The sequence below is a fragment of the Sceloporus undulatus genome, chromosome 4 (genome assembly GCF_019175285.1).
Source record: "Sceloporus undulatus isolate JIND9_A2432 ecotype Alabama chromosome 4, SceUnd_v1.1, whole genome shotgun sequence".
NCBI lineage: Eukaryota > Metazoa > Chordata > Lepidosauria > Squamata > Phrynosomatidae > Sceloporus > Sceloporus undulatus.
In genome coordinates, this window is record NC_056525.1 from 84,175,671 (window position 1) to 84,189,013 (window position 13,343).

The 13,343-nt window shown below is 42.0% G+C and overlaps 1 long non-coding RNA gene across 2 annotated transcripts in view; it reads right to left on the reverse strand.

Moving 5' to 3' along the window:
• LOC121930051 overlaps nt 1–13,343 on the reverse strand; it is a 38,608-nt gene that overhangs the window by 17,349 nt on the left and 7,916 nt on the right. For both annotated transcript variants that reach the window (XR_006103808.1, XR_006103807.1), the window contains exon 4: nt 10,423–10,498. This is a non-coding gene — a long non-coding RNA (uncharacterized LOC121930051). The remainder of the gene's footprint in view (nt 1–10,422; nt 10,499–13,343) is intronic.

Consider the following 13,343-nt stretch of genomic DNA (forward strand, 5'->3'; position numbering starts at 1 on the left):
GTTCTCATCCTTCTTGATCTGTCTGCAGCCTTTGACACTGTTGATCACTGTCTTCTAGTTGAGATACTTTCTGACCTTGGGTTCTCAGACTCTGTTCTTGACTGGTTTAGATCTTATTTGTCTGGCAGATCTTTTGCAGTGGTCACAGGTGGTCAGACTTCATCCTCTGTTCCCTTATCTGTTGGAGTTCCCCAGGGCTCTGTTCTGGGTCCCCTTCTGTTTTCTCTCTACACACTGTCATTAGGTAAACTCATTAGCTCTTTTGGTTTTTCCTACCATCTGTATGTCGATGACACCCAGTTATATCTTTCCACCCCTGACCTTTCTCCAAGGCTTGAACAGCAAATTTCGTCTTGCCTCACATCTGTCTCGCAGTGGATGTGCCATCGGTGTTTGAAGCTCAACATGTCCAAGACGGAGCTTCTTGTCTTTCCTCCTAAGCCCACCCTTCAACACTCCTTTTCTGTCTCTGTGGACAACATTTCTATTCAACCAGTCCAGCAAGCCCACAGTCTTGGTTTTATCTTTGATTCTTCTCTGTCGTGTATCCCTCAGATCCAGACCACAGCCAAGGCTTGTAGATTCTTTTTATACAATATTGCCAAAATCCGACCATATCTCTCCGCCTCTACTGCCAAGATCCTAGTCCATGCCCTAGTGATCTCACAACTTGATTACTGTAACGTCCTTCTGGCTGGGCTTCCTCTTTCTCACCTCCACCCTTTAATCTCTGTCCAGCATTCAGCTGCAGGCATTATCACATCTGCCCACCGCTCTGACCATATCACTCCTGTGTTGGCATCCCTTCATTGGCTCCCTCTCCCTTTCCGCATTCAGTATAAGCTCCTGCTCTCGACGTTTAAAGCCCTCCATGGGCTGCCCCCTCCTTACTTATCAGACGTTATTTCGCCTCACCTTCCAACTAGGGCCCTCCGTTCTGGTAGTCAAGGTCTGCTGTCCCAGCCCAGGATTTCCTCTGCCCCATCTCGAATTCGCCCCTTTTCACTCGCTGCCCCTCACTCCTGGAACCTTCTTCCCCCACGAACAAGAGCCATCACTTCTTTAACCAGCTTCAAAACAGAGCTGAAGACCATCTTGTTCAGAGAAGCGTTCCTAGGCATTGCATAATTGTCACTTGCTATTTGATGCTCTTTTGTTGTCTGTTTTATTGAATCATTTCCTGTATTGCTATGTATTTTATATGTATTATCCTACTAGAGAGGCCCCTTCCCCACCACCCCTTCTTCTCCTTTGTGTCGGTCTTTCTAGATTGTAAGCCTGAGGGCAGGGAACCGTCCAATTAAAAAGATTGCATGTACAGCGCTGTGTAAATTATACAGCACTTTATAAATAAAGGTTAATAATAATAATAAATAATAAGTGTATTGTTGTGGGGAGGAACAAGGCTGAGATTCTACACTGCTTCGATTAGTGTAGATATCCATGTGGAAGTTACATTACACAACACCTATAATGAAAATCAGCATAGTGCACTAGATCAGTGATAAGTGAGCATGGCTAACAACCCACTGTGCAGTTGCAATGCACAATGCTCAAAAGTGATACATACAGACAATGCATATTCACCTCTGTCTAATGTACTACCATGTGTACCACAGTCTTGCGTATGAAATTCTAATTATACCACTGGCAGTTGAATATAATGGTTATGCTTTGTCCAGAAATTTTTTTTTATTTTTGCATGTGCAGCACAACCTACGCCTGTGTAAATTACTAACAAGCTGCTAGCCACTGTATGCATCTCAAAATACAGGAGTTTTTTCTCCACCCACTCTGCACATTTTGGGGCACAAAAAATAACAAGACACATATTTCTTAAAAGCTCTCTAAAACAATGTTGGATTAGTATTATTTGGACCTACAAAATTGGTTAGAAAGCTTTCAAAGTCCTTTTGGGTAGATGCCCAGATGGCTCACCGCCCACACTTCATTGATTAGCATGATCTTGAGTGAGCAGCTGACAGGCAAACAGCAGCCAGACTGGAGGCTGATTGTATGCCCTCAGCACCTTTGTTTTTAAGGTCCTGATTTCTGCTCCAATTCATGCCTTTTGGCTACTGGAGGTCAGCTTTCTGTGCTGGAAAATCTGGAGTGATTTTCTGTTGGCATCTGATGCCTGCCAACTGCTTGGATTGTCAGTTTACTTTTGCATAGAGAAGGAGCAAACTTCCAGACAGCCATGGGATGGTGGCTATATGAAATTGACAATATGTGGCATTAGATCTGTAATAACTGGGACACTGAAGCATCGTGTTTTCACATGTTCGGCTTGAGCTTCAGTCTTAAAAGAAAGTTAAAAGTTACTAGATGCCAAACCTGGCAACAGGAACTTAGGTGTTTCAAGACAAGAGCCCAAAACAGCCTTCAAACATCTAGGATTTTTCCTCTTCTCATGATCCTCAATGGAGAAAAGAGCAGGCACAATCCTGAGGCCAGGGCTAGTCCTACCATTAGGCAGAGTAAATAAATAAAGATAGATAGATAGATAGATAGATAGATAGATAGATAGATAGATAGATAGATAGATAGATATTGCCTTACTCTGCCTAATGGTAGGGCTAACCCTGACGTCGGAATTGTGCCTGCTGTTTTCTCCATATATATGAATATAGTCATTACATTTAAATAGCACACGAGTCACTGACATGACTGTGCAAAAGGACTGCCAAATGAGGTTACCCCAAATAGGGCTTAGCATTGGTAAAATTACTTTGTATATGTGTGTGTGTGCGTGTGTACCCACACACATACACAAAATCATTTGACCTATATTGGGTTCCAAGTATCTTAAGTTTGGATCCTACATCTATGCGCCATTTGCTCTTCCCTATTGCATTGCACACATTGAAAAGACAGCACTGTGATGAGGTTGCAATCTGAAAGGCTACTTTTAAAATTAATTTATTTACCTTTACAGTTACAAGCCACTCACCAAGTGCTTTTGTGATGGTATAGCAGTGTTTCTTTTAAAGAAATCCTTTATTTTCATGTTATTAAAAAGTAATTTAATCAGAAATGTACAAAGCCTGAAGGTTCAAGGCCAATACTGGTACCTTGGGACCCACTATGGGCTGCATCATTTTCCATACCTCCAGAACAAAGCTGTAAATGCTGGAAAGACCACTTCTGGTTTTGAAAAACCTCTTGAGTTTCTGCTAGAGTAGAAATAGCCATTTCCCCCATGAGTGGGGACTTGTAGGAGGGGTTGGGCTGGGCCCATGGGCACAAAAAGGCCCTGGGGCCACATTTGGCTTATAGGCTACTGGTTTCATACCCCTGAACAGCTTTTTAGTTATGTGTTTAAAGAACCAGCTGACCTAATACCAATCATAGAAGAAGCCAGAGACACATTACAAGATGCTAAAAAAAATGCATTTCAGCCTGTGTATACTCTAAAGGCTTTTGCTTGTCCAGTAAAGAGTTCCAAAGTTTCTGGCCCAGACATTTCTGAACTTTAATTCTACACAGGCCAAAATTCATCAGGCTCCCCCCCCCCCCGCCCCTTTTAACTTATAAAACAAGCATAGGGTCCATACAGATAGGCCAAAATAAAGCTGCTTTGGGTCACTTTGGAGGTATGCTGTTTAAATGCTGCATGCATCTTAAGAGGCCAGAAGCTGTGCCAAAGCTGTACTCCAGTCCTTAGGACTGGAGTGCGGCTTTGGTGCAGCTTCTGGCGTCTTAGGATGCATGCAGCAATTAAACAGCATACCTCCAAAGTGACTCGAAGCAGCATTATTTGACTGTCTGTACGGACCCACAGTTTTAACATCTTGAGATGTGTCTCCAATCCAGTTTCTTGTGTGAGTCAATTGAATTCTCTCTGTTTTTTATTTCTCTTGTAGGAAACATACCTGAGGCCACACACACACACATACAGAGTAACTATAAAAGTAACTTTAAAAGTTGCAATTACACCTTCAAAGGCATACAATTATCTTTAGTTATGCTATCATGTGGTGCAACTTAGCTATGCCTCAATTAGTGCAAAAAGAAATTGATGTGTAACGCATTATATTGCGTTACTTCCAAGCTCTGGAAGAGATATATTTTACTGTAGATGGTTTTGTTTCACCTTCTCTTCTATTATATCACAGTAGCTTGACTGCTTTGCTAAAACACTGTGTATCTTGGTATCAGCTGCACTGACAGAGGTAATCCTCCTTGTATACCATGTAAACAGTCATTTCAGATGCCTTGTTTACATGCAACAGAAAAGCCAAGTTACTGACCCCAAAGTGTCCTTCATAGCTTTGAGTGAAGTTCACAGAAGACACAACCCCACATACTCAGAAATTTGACATAGAGACAGTGGGCCTTTTTCACACTAGCCCCTTCCTCCACTAAAGTGGTGTGGTTTATACCATCACTGAGCTATGGTGATTGTAATGCTATCTTTTGCACTTTAGTTTTGGTCCTATGATTTTTTTAATTTATTTATCTTTTTCACAAAAAAAAAACCCTCATTGACAATTACTTTCTATATAACAGTCACTTATAAAACAATCCTGTGATTATAACAACCATTCACACATAACAAGCTTTCCAGCGTAGGGGGCAGTTTCTGATGGCCATCCCATACCTTCCTCACACATTTATGCAACCCTACTTTTCCCTACCTCATTTCCTGCTTTTAATTATTTTTCTCCCACTCTTCTTATTGCTCTATCGCCACATCTTTTCTTTGACATATTCCAATACAATCACTGGCTAACATAGCACTCTACAGGCAGAGTGCAGAAGATTTAAAAAGAAGAACAATGGGAGCACATGTCAGTCCCCCAGGAAGGTTTTGGCTGCATCTGCACTGTAGAAATAATGCATTTTCGCATCACTTTAAATGCTATGGCTCAATGATGTGGAATTCTGGGATTTGTAGTTTGTTGTTGCACCAGAGCTATCTGACAGAGAATGCTAAATGTCTCACAAAATTACAGAATTCCATAGTAATGTGCAAGGACAGTTAGTGACAAACTGGTTTATTTCTGCAGTGCAGATGCAGCCTTTGCCTATGGTGTATACTAGATTTCCTTCTACCTCCCCTAATAAAGTGTGAGTAGGGGGATGGGGCACAGCTTTGGTACACACACCTTCATTTTTCCTAAATATCCCTAAATCAAGATACAGTACTTTCAAAAGGGATCTTCCGAACCAGTGAAAAAACAAAAGTGGAATACCATGACTTGAGCTGACAAATGGATTATTTTTGGTGCCCAAAACTTAGGATTTCACCAGGAGGAAAAAGGAATAGCCATATTTACATTATATCTGAAAAGGCTCCCTGGTTCCAGAGGCTAAACCCACCACCATCTCACTATAAACGTCTTCTGTGGAAATGACTTGCATCTATATTTGTGAATATTTTGCACCTCCATTGATCTGGATGGTTTTGATCCATTTTTGGCATTCCTTTTCACTTGTTATTTTCACTTCTCAAAAGATGTTGGCTGGCATTCTGTCCAGTAAAATTATGAGCATAAAACGGACTTAAAAGATCTTGTAACTTCTGGGTTTTACATTTATGGTCATTAGCACCTGAACATGACACCCAAAACCAAATTTTACAGAGAGACAGACAGACAGACTGACAGTTAGGTCCACAACCTAAGGGCTTCTGAAGTGCTGGGAAATGATTGCTGATATTCTACATTGGGTATTTATTTATTGTGGTATTTATACCCTGCCCTTCAGCCTTAAAGGCTATCAGAGCGGCTTACAATTATTTTAATTAGTCAGTTCTCTGCCCTTAGGCTTACAATCTAAAAAGACACGACTTGCTGCAGGAGTCCCTCTTCTGGTCGTCACAGAACCACTCTTGGGTGGGAGCTGTGGAACATCATCCTCATGCTCCCCAGTCAAAAGCTGAATTTACTTCCTTCATCTGATCTGGCTGCTGGCTCTTAAGGGAGGGGAAGCAAACCAGGGTGCAGCTATCATGGCAATAATAGGCAGGAGGAGATACGGCATGGGAAGTCAGCACTTTTTTCTGGTAGAAGGGAGAGTCACAGGGTACTGTATTGGTTTCTCCCAAGTTGTTCCCCATTTCAAATAAGCTGAACAGCTTTGACAATAGGCCCCATGGTCTGAAAATGCTGCTGCTCAAAGCCAGGTTGGTGAATGGGAAAACATCTCTAATCCAGGACTTGATCCTGGATGAGCATGCTGACTTGGCTTGTGTTACGGAGACCTGGCTGGATGAAGCGGGGGGGGGGTAATCTCTCCCAGCTTTCTCCACCTGGGTTCTCCATACAGGAGCGGGTGGCAGGGAGGCAAAGTTGCAGTGGTCTATCAAGACTCAGTCTCCCTAACCAGGTGCACTGTTTCATAGTTTATTGGTTTTGAGTGTGTCTATTTAAAGGTCGGTGGCCAGGACAGAATAGGGATTCTATTGGTGCACTGCCCACCCTGCTGCACAACAGTCTGTCTTCCTGAGCTGGCTGAGTTGGTCTCTGCAGTGGTGTTGAAGTACTCTAGGCTGGTTGTGCTGGGGGACTTCAATATCCATGCAGGGACTGCTCTCTCTGAAGCAACTCGGGACTTCATGACCATCAACTCTATCTCTCCTTCCCATCTGATTCCAAGGAAACTGTCTCTGTACTGAACCAGTGCCTGTGGTCAGTAATGGACTGGATGAGGGCAAACAAACTGAAGCTTAATTTAGACAAGACAGAGGTGCTCCTGGTCAGTAGTAAGGCAGATCAGGAAATAGGAACTCTACCTGTGCTGGATGGGCTTACACTCCCCCTGAAATCTCAGGTTTGCATCTCGGGTGTGCTCCTGGATTCTATTCATGAGCCTAGATGCCCAGGTCTCAGCAGTGGCCAGGAGTGCATTTGCACAGCTAAAATTAGTGTGCCAACTGTGCCCATTCCTTGAGATGTCAGATCTATGGCTATGGTGACACATGCCTTGATTATATCCCATTTGGACTATTCTAAGACACTTTACGTGGGGCTGTCTTTGGAAACTATTCAGAAATTTCAGCAGGTGCTCCCATACGTAGGCATGAGTGCTGGAAGGTGAAAACAATGTCAAATCTGGGAGGCTTGTTTATACATTTCCTAGGGACACTTTGTGGATAGAAGGAACAAAAGCAAAGTGCGGGGAGGGGAGTGAATATTTTCTAAACATGGTACACAGAGAAAGTGAGCTCTCTTAACATGAAAAATGATCTCACACCTGATTAGCTTCTTTTCTCAAAGGCAGGCCATTGGACTTGCAAGAGATCTGTCTGTTTGTTTGCCCTCACTGTGGGGAATTATATGTTCGTCAGTATCTCTGATCAGAACTGCGTATTCTTCAAGCTGACCTTTATTACGCTCCAAGAAAATAATTTGTCTGCCTTTTGTGTTACTGCTACTGTTATTTTTACTGCATTGTCTTGAGCAAATGGGACGGAAAAAAGTAAATCAGGAAATAATGGCCCTGATCCACAGAAACCGAATGTCCACTTCCCACCCAAATAAACAGAAGATATTAGTCACAACTAACTCGATCTTGTTGGGAATACAACTGATAGGACTTTATCACACCGGGGGGGGGGGGGGGACTGGGATTTTAGCCAGGATTAAAAAGGTATTTTCCCAGCAAAGATCACAGCAAAAATTTTCAGACACATTGTGATTAGAGAGGACTTATCCTGGGAAGAAACAGGAATGCTCAAGCAACAAACCATTCATGGGGAAATCCCACAAAAGGTTTGTTGCTAGAGCATTCCTGTTTCTTCCTGGGATAAATCCTCTCTAATTGCAATGTTGTCTGAAAATCTTTGCTGCAATCTTGCGACTTTGCCAGGAAAATGCCTTTTTAATACCAGCTTTCCCCCAATGTGATAAAGTCCATAGAGTCAGGGCCTCGTTCAAAGAACAGCTAGGAATGTATGGATGGTGTCATTATATAGTTTAGTCACTAGGTGGTATTGGACTTAATAGTATCTAGCAATAAGTGGAGGTTTAAGGCACAGATAAGAATTATTGGTCCTCCAGATGTTGTTGTATTGCAGGTCTCAGTAGCCTTAGCCAATGGTGACTATTGGAGAGAGTATCAGTTCAACAACATCTGGAGGGCTGCACAATTCCTGGACTAGTACATGAAACCCACTGGGTGACCTTGGGCATGTCATACACTTTCAGCCTCAGGGGAAGCAATGGAATATCTCCTCTGAACTAATCTTGTTAAGACAACCCCATGATAGGGTTGCCTTAGGGCTGCCATAAGTTGGAAATGCCTTGGAAGGCCACAACAACAAACTGAAAATGTGCTTCTGGTGGTACTTATAGGCATGATTCCTCTTATTGGGCAGGTGCTGTACAGAATGTCTACATTTCCAAGCAAGTCCAGTACTGTCAGAACCAAGCTTCAGTCTGGGCTCGCTGTGTTTTCCATTTATGGGGAGCCCTTGGTAACTGTGAGGGATCCCAAGTTGAAGGATGGGCCTATTTGGGGAACATTAATTCTGCTGGTTTTGCAATTGTCCTGGGTATTGTTTTGGCTTAAAAATGGGACCTTCTTCAGATGAGATGTCATCCAATTTTAGCTCTAGACGTGAGCAGTTCCACTCACACTCTTAGTGTCAGGGCGCGCTGCTTTGGCACAGGCAGCCCTGGTTAATTCTCTAATGTTCCACTTTCTCAATTGGTTTGAAAATTTCCCAATTTCCCTCTTCTCTTTCCACACCCCTCCATTGTCCTCAGCTTACTTCAACTGCTGCAGACTGAGTTCAAAGTGCAAAAGTAGAGAGAGAGGAGAAGAGAGGAGAGGAAGAGAGAGAGAGAGAGAGAGAGAAAGAAAGAATGTTGGGAAATAAGTATTAGCCTTTTAATATAAATGAAATAAAAGATCTTTTTTAAATTCTAAAGATCTCTCTGACTTGCATTTGCACTAAATATCTCTCTGACCTGCTCTCTCTGCCTTGAACATGACTTGCATTGGGCAACCTTCAACAAAAGGCACTTTAAAGAAGCTGTTGTCCATTGAGTGGCTTTCAAACATGACTGACCCGGCTAAGTAGTCCACCATAAACGGGTCTGCACTCCAGTAGTGGACTTCAGTTGACTTTCTATGCATGTCAGGTATAGGTCATGTGTGTGTTTTCAGTGGGATATCTTTGTTCTTTCTGTAAAGCAGGATTCAACCTCCTGGACCACTTATACTGTATCATCCTGTCATATAGAGTGAACATACCCATTGCATCAGGTCATGTCATGTTTGAACAAGAATACTTTTTGACTGAATAGCTCAAACTTGGAATATTAGCAGGGGTTAAATATTGTCGGAAAGGAGAGACATTCCTGCATGAAATTAAAACAGGTAAGTAGAAATACCCAAGCTGTTGGCTGCTTATTTGTAGAAAAAGCCAAAGCAACAATCTGACAGAGTCCTAGCAAATAACCTTGACATAGGGTGAGGGAGTCCAAAGCATTACCAGAAATAACTCACCTAAGAGGAAAGTAAAATGAGGTACATTTAAACCAAAGAACAACTCCTGAGCGTCTCAGGTACCATAAAACAGTCACAGTGGAACAGGCACAAAGCTATTGACTAGAATGAAATATTAGCTCCAATGTGGCGTTTATATACCGTATTTTCCGGTGTATAATTCCAGTCTAAAATTGGGTCAAAAGTTGGGGGCCGTCTTATACGCCGGGTTAAGCCTGGCAACAAGAGAGCCCCGTGGCTCGGCACGCACTTGTCCAGCTGCCAGCTTCTAAGGGGCCTCTGGAGGTCTCTTGAAGCCTGTGTGCGCGCGTTTGGCCGGCTGCCGGCTTCTCAGGCCTCTGGAGGCCTGTGAAGCCAGGAGCCCCGCGCAGACTTCTAAGGGGCCTCTGGAGGCTTCTTGAAGCCTGCGCACGCGCCCTGGGCTGGCTGCCGGCTTCTCAGGAAGAGGGGTAGTCTTATACGATAAGTATATCCTAAACTATATATTTTTATTGAAAAAGTTAGGGGTCGTATAATATGCCGGAAAATACGGTAATGGTGGTGGCTGTGATCTAACTGCTGAGATACATCATATATTAATATGGAAAGCTGAGTGAAGTGGGATCGCTGGTGTGGAGCAGGCCATTTTAAAATGTCTTTTCTTCCGCTAAAGTTAATGAAAAGGAAATTCCTTGGACTACGCATCCTAGAATGTAGGGATTCTGAGAGTTGTATTCAAACATGGTGTATTCTCAAGCTTTTGTGGTGCTTCTGTCATGCCCTGTAGCACAAAGGTGGGCTAAATACAGCCCTGGGCAAATCTGAGACTCCAAGCCTGTTTTTTTTAAATCCTGACTCCTCAAGCCATTTCCCCCTACCTAGAATGACCAAAATTCCCACTCTTGACAGCATCTAGGAGCAGCAATTCATATTTGAAATAGGTCCTGGACTCTTGTACTGTTTAACATCACATTGAAAACATACCTGTTTTTAAAAAACAAGAAGTAGACATCCTTTTTGTGTGTCCATTTCTGGAATTCCATGTAGCTCCCAGGGAATCCTAGAGGCAATAATAATAATAATAATAATGATAATAAAAAATAAAATTAATAAAAAATAAAAATAAATAAAAATATATAAAAACGGGCACCTGGGTTTGTTTGAGTTGTTCATTTTTCTGTAGCTATTATAGTAGGGTGGGCAAATGTGGAAGCTTAAGGGTTTACATTAGCCTTCAGGAGACCGTAGAGGGCTGCACCCCTTACTGTACTTCTTTTCATTTTCAGCATGTTTGTGGCTCCCTGGACCATTTTAGGCCCAGAAGGAGGTTACTTTTAAGATGACTAGTAGCCTCTTTCTCTTTTGATGCATCAAAAACATGGTAAAAATACTCCCATGTGCCCTAGAGAGCAATAGGGGCCTTTAGGGACAATTATGCTTTACAGCAAAGAGCCTGTCAGCTAATGTTACTTGAATACAGTATATAAGATCGCCCTCTATGAGGTAAATCTTCACTGCACATTTCCCAGCTCTATGACATGTTTTCAAAAACAAAAACAGCCAAAACAGAGCAGATCTGTGTACAGTATATATTCTGTGATGCAGAACTGGCCTGTTTAAAAATGAGATGGTGGGAGACTGAGAATAAACAGTCTGTTAACTGCTTTCATTTGGGCCCTGTTAACAATTCCAGTCATGTCATTTAGAAAATCAAGATATATTCCAAAAACGTCTAATCAGATTTTCAGTGCCCGTCAGCCAATAATATGAGACAAATAGTTAAATACATATATAATATTTAAAAACTACTCTGCAAAACACATTTCATTTATCTATTATTTCTACCCTAGCATTGGACTTGAAGGCCCCAAAGAATCATGAAACAAATGCATAACAAATATTTTGTATCTGTGCCATGCTAATCTTCTTCTTTGTTTTGATGCCATTTGACTGCTAGTGCTTAGATTAAATGGAGAGGTGGTGTAATATAGTGGTTATAAAGCACTGGATTTGGACCAGGAATTTAAATTTCTGCTCAGCAGTGAAGCTCACTTGGTATTAATGGGCCAGTCACAAACTCTCAGCCTAATCTACTATTAATATATCTAGGGATAGCTGTGTTAGCCATGGAGCAAAGTACAATAATGTCCAAAATCCACAAAAAGTGATACCTTTATTGTCCCAACTACAATGCACAAAATACATGTTGCAAGCTTTCAAAGCTTCATTAGCTTCTTCATCAGGCAAAGATGGCTTGTAGCCATTCCATTTACACACACCATTCAACTGTGTAGCATCCAGTACTGGATGAATACCATTGGTGATCTAGATAATTTTTGTTGCATTCTGCCCTCTGCTGGCAAAATCCATGCTCACATTATACTACATGCTTTCTAATACATCATTTACAGGTGTACACCCAATTGTTTGGTTGGAGTGCAGTTTTATATAATAATATATGCTCACTGTTTTATTTCCCATTCCCTTCTCAGTAATATTCAGCAACATTTATCTTTTTTTTCTATCCCTGAATCAATGATTTGCACTATCTACCATACTTTTTGAGACCTCCTCCCTATGTACTTACAGAAAGCTCAGAGTCTATCAATATGGATGGATATCTTGAAAAGTTAGGGATACAGGTATATCTCAATTAATAAAGTAGATGTGCTCCTGCATGTTTCTTGTTTAGCAGAAACTCTGGTACCAAAGGGAATAAAAACGTGGGAGAAATTGGGGTAGGTTCCTAGACTGCAAACAAGAGCGGTTCAACATTTTCAGTAAACTTTTCTTCAAAACTAACTGTATGCACACGAGAAATGAAACAACCAGATCAGGTAAGTCTTGCATAAATAAGCAAAAATATATGGAATATTCTAGAGGCAACATGAAGGTGTCTTCCAAAATGCATCCAGGAATTACTTTTACTTTCACAAGTCTCCACTTTTCTTCTGATTGCTATTTTGGTGGTTTCCTTAACATACTGGGGGGGGGGATAGCCTTTATATTACTTTATTTTTTAGAAAAAGCAAACTGTTGAATTTCTAAAAGCCGCAAAACCACCTAGGAGGAGAGTGGACTCACAAACAGTAAAGGCTTCTCTTGCCAAAAGAAGAGGAAAGCCAATAGTTTTGGACATGCCAAGATGTCTACTGAAAATGTGTACAACTGGTATAACCTGGCATGGAGAGGTATCACATATATCACAATGAGATGGTGTTACATCATTTTATGAACTCCCTCCTTCCATTTACATGCCTGTATGTACCCATATTGTAATTATAGTATTAAAGCCCACAACCCCTACCCTGCATTATTATTATTATTATTAACCTTTATTTATGAAGCGCTGTAAATTTACACAGCGCTGTACATGCAATCTTTTTAGTTAGACGGTTCCCTGCCCTCAGGCTTACAATCTAAAAAGACATGACACAGAAGGAGAAGGGGGTGGTGACGGGTAAGAGGTCCAGCAGTTCCTCTCAACCTCCGAGGCCTGGACCAAGGCAGATGGACTGGAGGGAGGGCTTGGCTTCATAATGGAAGGTTAATCATTATCCAGGGAAAATACATACTCACAAGTAGGATAATACATATACAGTACATAGCAATACAGGAAATGGATCGATAAACAGCCAACAACAGAACATCAGATAGTAAGCGACAATTATGTGATGCCTGGGAAGGCTTCTCTGAAAAGGATGGTTTTCAACTCCGTTTTGAAGCTGATTAAAGAAGTGATGGCTCTTGCTTGTGGAGGAAGAAGGTTCCAGGAGTGAGGGGCAGCAAGTGAAAAGGGGCGAATCCGGGATGGGGCAGAGGAAAGCCTGGGCTGGGACAGCAGACCTTGACTACCAGAACGGAGGGCCCTGGTGGGAAGGTGAGGAGAAAGAAGGTCGGATAAG